Raw genomic sequence first — 7,151 nt, forward strand, 5'->3', positions numbered from 1 at the left:
TATCTATCTATCTATCTATCTATCTATCTATCTATCTATCTATCTATTCACACATTCATTCATTTATTTTGCTGAGTTAGGCTCAAGTCAACTCATGTATTGGTTGGCTGCTCCCACAGTTCTGTGCCACCATTGCACTAGCATACATTTCAGGCAGGACAGAATGTTTTGTGGCTGGGTGGGTAGTTAGGTTTCCTTTTTGGTAGCCTGCAGAGTTCCTTCCCACAGCAAAAACACTAGAAGGTAGAAGTGAAGTCATCTGTTCAATGAGTTGCGTGGGTTTTGTCCTCAGAATGCGAGTCTGCTGTCAGTTTATGCAGAACAACCATTGTTCTAGCAAAATCCTAGGCTGTTTGGGAATTTCTACAGAACCTACTATACAACAGCTCAATTGAATGCAACCCAGTCCCTCACTGGGAGCCTCATTTAGTGACAAGAAATGGCCAATTAGGACTCTGTATCCCCAGTATTAGGAGAGCTCATTAGGATCGCCTTCACATATTCCTAGGGAGATGACACTGTACTAAAGGATTCTATAACATCCCTCAAAAGCACCTCAATTCCATCTGTCTCTCACCACATTCCCTCTGTTAGCACTATCTTCCCTTTCTAATTTCTGTATCTTCCCACAAGTCAAACCATAAAACTTATTTAATTTCTCTCTCCCAGGGATGTTTTTTTTTTTTTTTTGTCTCCCCTAGTCCCTTTATCTGTACTTAACTTCTCAGGGGCAACAGGGTGTAGGTTGGTTATCATTTATTTAATGGCTAATATCCATAAATAAAGAAATACAGATGATTTTTGAGGCAATGCTGGATGTTGCAGTTTTTGCAAGACATGATCTTGTAGTCCCAGTATTCTGAGACCCCACAGGTAAGGCACAAGTCAGGTCCACATTTCAGAACTGCCAGACAGCAAGGACACTGCACGGTACTGTACTAACTCTTATAACAATAACCAGGAAAAACGATTCCGGCAGTCTGAGCTTCACTGGCAGAACTTACCACAGAAATTCTGTGTCATGATGCAGGGGCAGTTGCTGTCACAAGGATGATCTGGCTGGTCACAGGTTTGGTAGTTATACATGTGTGTAGAAGAGTTATCTTTCTTCAGGTGAATTTTCCTGCAGTGTGTAGCCCACAACCTGGGTTTTCTTCTGAGAAGAGCATATGAGCTCATCTGTTGGCAGCTTCAGGATAAGTGATTCTTTGGCTGCAAACTGAAAGACCTAACTTCATATCTTTTCCCCCAAAAGCCTGGCTATTGAGCAGAAGATGTTGAAGTAGGTACCATGGATAACTTGGAAAAGAGATTCTTCAACTCTATTCCACTCCACAGGCTCTGACAGAGCTTCCACAACACAGAGCTGAGGTGGGGCTGGGCTGGCTTTTTGTTTTATGGGGATCTGACAATGAGAGTTAACCCCTGAAGAGCTGGAGACTCAGTCATTGCCAGTGTCCCTGTCACTGTCTCCTTCTTTAGTCTCAGATATAGTACAGGATGACATTTTGGAAAAGGAGGCGCTGACCACATGGTGCCTTTTCTGGTGTCCTGAGCAGATAGATGGAGGGTTGTGGAGCATGGAATACTCCTCTGCTTCTTCCAGCAAACGGAAAAAGTCTGTGCCTCATGGTTCTGGTTCAACCTTGATTTCTTTGTTCTTGTGTTTATATACATTAGAAATAGCATGGAAGGACAAAGAAAGAGGATGTATTTAAAACAGCATTGGCAAAAATAGGGTGTGGAAAGAGTTCAATGATTGCTCCTGCTGCACTGACTTGGCATTGAGGTCATCAATATTGAGCATGCATTGAGAGGGAAGTGTATTGGGGTCTGACATCTCCATTAACTCTCAGTATCACTCCATCATTTCTCTGGGACATAATTCTCAGGGAACATGGAAGCAATGGCACTGAAGATGACATTTAGAAACAGTTTCTTGGAACTCTTTTTGTTGTTTTCAATAGCATGTGTTTCTACTATTTGATGCTGGCAGATCTTGGCTGTCATCTTGTTTTCTCTCAGAGGTGTCATTGTGCCCATCTTCTTTATCATCTGAATATTGATGAGGACATCCACCAATTCCAGAAAAACAGCTTCACTGATCAGCACAGACCCAGGGATAATCTCTCTGTCATCATGGACTTTGCCCTCATAGTTATCAATCAGCTCCTTAAGGAAAATTTCATCTTTCACCTATTCACCCATGTATGAAATAATGCACAAAATGGTCTAATCTTCCACCATGAAGTTCTGCTGGAAAGGGGACCAGCAATACATGATGGGAACCAATGCAACAGTGTTCAGAGACCTCATCAACATATTCTGGTTGGCAAAACCTCGAAAATACTCTCTATGGTACACTTTTTCAGAAAAGGGTGACCACTCAGTTTTCATTGGCTGAACAGGCTGGAGATGAAGTTTCTTCCATTCTTCGTTGAAGATCTGGGTCTTTTTTTTTTTCTTGAACCTTTGCAAAATTTGCCATATACAGTACCTTCACTACCATCTTTCTCTGAAGCCATTTGAACTAAAGCAGCAAGTCCCCAGATTTCACTTTTCTTTCCAGTATGTGATGCATTTGGAAGTTGGGGGACTTGCTGTATCCATTTTCCTGGACTCAGAAGAACAAATGTGACAAACAGCACGTGTTACCTCATAGAATGCTCCAGGAAATGTTGGATTTTATAGTGTGTCTTTGCCTGAATTCTTTTAGCTATCTCAAGTTCCCCCCCCCTTTTTATTGGGATTTTAGCACCAAAATCCCACTCATCTCTTCTTCCCTTCATACCAGCCTTTCATCCTTGAAACTCCCTCCCCTGCAAAGAAAAAAAATCTAATTTTGGAAGCTATAGCATATCACAGTGTGTACCACAGTATACTCTTCTGTCCGCACTTCTTTGCTTGCAAATGTTCATTGCAATGAGTCGTTCTGGTACGAAGCCCCTGGCTTCTGCTACTCTCTCAATATTGGAAACTCACTCACATATCCTGTTGTTGTCCTGTGTCATAAACATCTTCCAGTTTTGGATCTGTAGGACCACCAGCCCCTTCATTTACTCCAGAAGTTCATAGGTGGGGTAGCTGTTGTGGTGGGCCAATTCAAAGCCCTGGATCTGGGCCTGAATGGTATCTGAGCTGCTCAGCCTAAAGACTTTCCGATTCTCATGAGCTCTGGGCAGACTCACTCACAAGCCCTGAAACTCAGGCCAACTGGACTCTGCTGTCCAGGCAAGGTGCAGGGCTCACTCTCTCAAATGCTGTAGTTGGTGAAAGACATGGCCAATTTTCCCATCTCTTCTGCCTGCAATAGGGGGCAAGGGATGAGGGAAAGGAGGAGGTCACCTCTCCCTCACCCTACCCACCACACAGCAGGCAAGAGGCCAGACTGGGTCTCCTGCGCTCACACCTTCAGGGTTGCCTCACCTGCAATCCTGCACAGATGTACTGTGCGGTCCAGAGGAGTTATAATGCCTTTTCTCCTGAGTGTTGCAGCTGAGAAGGGCTGGGCCACTTCTACTGCTCTACAACCCCAGGGCCAGGTCTCCCACCCGCCACAGATGGCAAGGAGCAAGGGCAGGAAGCAAGGGGGAGGTGAGTATCTCTCCCTAATCCACACCATGAGTGAGACAAATGGTAGGGCTATGCTCTCCATGCTCACATCCTCACGGCTGGATCACCCACAATTCCTACACCGTGCTGGCCTACTCTCCCGAGAACTGCAGCTGGATAGGGGCAGGATCAATTCTCCTGCTCTTATGCACCCTGGGCCAGATATCCCATGATGCCCCAGTGAGTGGAGGGGGGCAGCTAGTTCTGCACAGCCTTCAGACATTAATGTGTTCCGAGGCAACAACCCAATCCAGGAATGTCCACCTGATCTTTGGTGGTAACAGGCCCCAACTTCTTCAGGGCCAAGGACCAAGACATGGTCCCAGGAAGCAGCACAGACCAGGACCCCACCCTGGTCCCAGGTGGCATCACTGGCTACTCACATCAGGCTGCTCTCACTACCATCATGTCTCCAGTTCTGCCTCTCTTCATTGTGCTTACATTCTTCTGTTTCTGTTCCATTTCTCCACCACTTATTTGCTGGTCTTCCTGGGGTCCAAGTCATCTCAGGAGTGGTCTCAGGAGTGCTATGCCCTGGTCATGTATTAAGGCACCTAAGGCATAGTCTGCCTCCACCGGCCTGCGGGGTGCTAGACCGGTGGTTATCTCAGGCTAGCTACCTGTATGGGCCTGTGGCTCGGCTCTGGTGCCTGTTTCAGCTTGCTCCTCACCCAGCCCACCCAAGTGGCCCCATGTGAAGCTTGTCTGTCTCTGGCTCATTTCTGCTCGGGCCCACAGTCTTAGAGGGGGTTCTTCTAGTCTCTGGCTCACTTCCTGCCTATGAGACTGTCCAGACCCGCAGGGAGCCAGATTGGTGGGCATCTTAGGCTCATGTTTTTCGGGGAATGTTAGGCTATCAATTATTCAGATGTTCACGGTCAGAACACTGAATGTAGACCTAGCCTCTCTCCTCTCTTCACCTACTGACTCATGTATGATACAGCAGCCACACCTGCAATGCCCCTAGGGGCAAGTTTCAAGTTTTTTCGGTTTCCATATGAAGTCAAGAATTGTGTTTTCAAGGTCTGTAAATAATTATGTTAGGCTTTTGATGGCTATTGCATTAAATCTGTACATTCGTCTGGTAGGATCTCCACTTTCAGTGTTTTAATCCTACTGAGCATGTTCCAGCTTCTGATATCTTCTCCACCTTCTTTTTTCAAAGACTTCAAGTTTTTGTCATTCAAGTATTCCATTTGCTTGGGTACAGTTACCCTAAGACATTTTATGTTATTAGAAGCTATTGTGAAAGGTCATGTTTCTCTGATTTCTTCCTTGGTCTCTTTGTTATTTGTATGTATAAGAGGGCTACTGAAGTTTGGGAGCCAATTTTGTATTCAGTTCATTTGCTGAAAGTGTTAATAAGATATAAGAGCTTTATAGTGGAATTTTCAAGGTCACTTATGTATACTATCTTTAAATAAAATACTTTGACTTTTTCCTTTCAAAATTGTATCCCCTTGATCTCCTTCAGTTGTTATCGCTGTTGCTAAGACTTCAAGCAGTATATTGAATAGGTATGGAATAAGTGGTCATCATGTCTTTTTTTCTGATTTTAATGGAATTGATTTGAATTTATCTGCATCTCATTTAATATTAGTTATAGGCTTGCTATCAACTGCCTTAACTTGTTTAGGTATGTCCCTTGTGTTGCTAATCACTCTGAGATTTTTTTTTTTTTAATGAAACGGTTTTGCTTTTTCTCAGAGGCCTTTTCTGCAACTAGTGAGATGATCATGTGTTTTTCCCCTTAGTTTGTTTATATGATGGGTTTTATTTATTGAGTTTCATATAATGAGCCATTCCTACATCTCTGGGATGAAGCCTACTTCATCTTGGTGTATGAATGTTTTGATGTGGTTTTGGATTCAGTTTGCAAGTATTTTACTGAGTATTTTGGCATGTATGTAACAAGGGAAATTGCTCTGTAATTTTCTTTGTTGGGTCTTTGTGTGGTTTTAATATCAGGGTAATTGGGCCTGGTAGAATGAATTGGGCAATGTTTCTTTACTATCTTTTTTAATGAAAAAATTTCAGGGGTTTTGGCATTCATTGTTCTTTGAAAGTCTGGTAGAATTATTTGCTAAAACCATCTGGCCCTGGAATGACTTTAAAGGACTGCTTCTATTTTACCTAGGGGCTATAGGTGATTTAAATTGCTTATCTGTCCTTGATTTGACTTTGGTAAAAGAGATCTATTGAGAAAATTAACCATTTCTTTTAAACTTTTTAATTTTATGTAGTAAAGTTTTTTATTGTATGCCATTAACATTCTCTGGATTTCCTCTGTGTCTGTTATGTCCCCTTTTTCATTTCTGAGTTTTTTTTTTTTAATTACACTTTATTCATTTTGTATCCCCCCATAAGCCCCTCCCTCCTCCCCTCCAGATCCCACCCTCCCTCCCCTTTCTGCATGCATGCCACTCCCCAAGTCCACTGATAGGGGAGGTTCTCCTCTTCTTTCTGATCTTAGTCTATCAGTTCTCATCAAAAGTGGCTGCATTGTATTCTACTGTGGCCTGGTAAGGCTGCACCTCCCTCAGGGGGAAGTGATCAACGAGCAGGCCAATCAGATTATGTCAGAGGCAGTCCCTTTTCCCATTACTATGTAACCCACTTGGACACTGAACTGCCATGGACTACACCTGTGCAGGGGTTCCAGGTCATCTCCACGAATAGTCCTTGGTTGGAGTATGAGTCTCTGGGAAGTTCCCTGTGTTCAAATTATCTTGTTCTGTTGCTCTGCTTGTGGAGTTCCCGTCCCCTCCAGCTCTTACTATTTCCCACTTCTTACATAGAATTCCATTCACTCTGCCCATCAGTTGGCCATCAGGCTCAACATCTGCTTTGACAGTCTATACTGCAGAAGCATTCAGAGGCCCTCTGTGGCAGGTTTCAAGATTGTTTCCTGTTTACTTCTGGCTTTCAGAGGTCCTCTGTAGTGGGTTCCTAGGTTGTTTCCTATTTTCATTTTCTTCTGATGTCCATCCTCTTTGCCTTTCAGGATGGTGATTGAACATTTTAGTTAGGGTCCTCTCTTTTGCTTAGTTTGTTTAGATGTACAGATTTTAGTGGGTTTATTCTATATTGTATGTTTATATGAGTGAGTATATACCGTGAGTGTCTTTTTGCTTCTGGGACAACTCACTCAGGATGATCCTTTCCAGGCACCACCATTTACCTGCAAATTTCATGATTTCCTTATTTTTCATTGCTGAGTAATACTCCATTGTATAGATGTACCACAGTTTCTGCATCCATTCTTCAGTTGAGGGGCATCTGGGTTGTTTCCAGCTTCTGGCTGTTACAAATAAAGCTGCTACAAACATGGTTGAGCAAATGTCCTTTTTGTGTACTTGCGCCTCTTTTGGGTATATGCCTAGGAGTGGTATGGCTGGATCTTGAGGAAGCGCTATTCCTAGTTGTCTGAGAAAGCGCCAGATTGATTTCCAGAGTGGTTGTACCAGTTTACATTCCCACCAGCAGTGGAGAAGGGTTCCCCTTTCTCCACAACCTCTCCAGCATGTGTTGTCCCTTGA

General features: G+C 43.6%; 1 non-coding gene and 1 pseudogene across 1 annotated transcript; both read right to left on the bottom strand.

Annotated features, from left to right (window-relative positions):
• Positions 1 to 2,610, bottom strand: part of LOC129673686 (histone-lysine N-methyltransferase EZH1-like) — a 3,008-nt pseudogene extending 398 nt beyond the window's left edge.
• A 1,846-nt stretch (positions 2,611 to 4,456) lies between these two features.
• On the bottom strand, positions 4,457 to 4,586 carry LOC129673796 (small nucleolar RNA SNORA17). The gene has a single exon (XR_008719725.1). It is a non-coding gene; the product is annotated as a small nucleolar RNA SNORA17 (small nucleolar RNA).
• Positions 4,587 to 7,151: the final 2,565 nt, after the last annotated feature.

This window comes from Psammomys obesus, unplaced genomic scaffold (genome assembly GCF_907164565.1).
Source record: "Psammomys obesus unplaced genomic scaffold, mPsaObe1.curated_primary_1811, whole genome shotgun sequence".
NCBI lineage: Eukaryota > Metazoa > Chordata > Mammalia > Rodentia > Muridae > Psammomys > Psammomys obesus.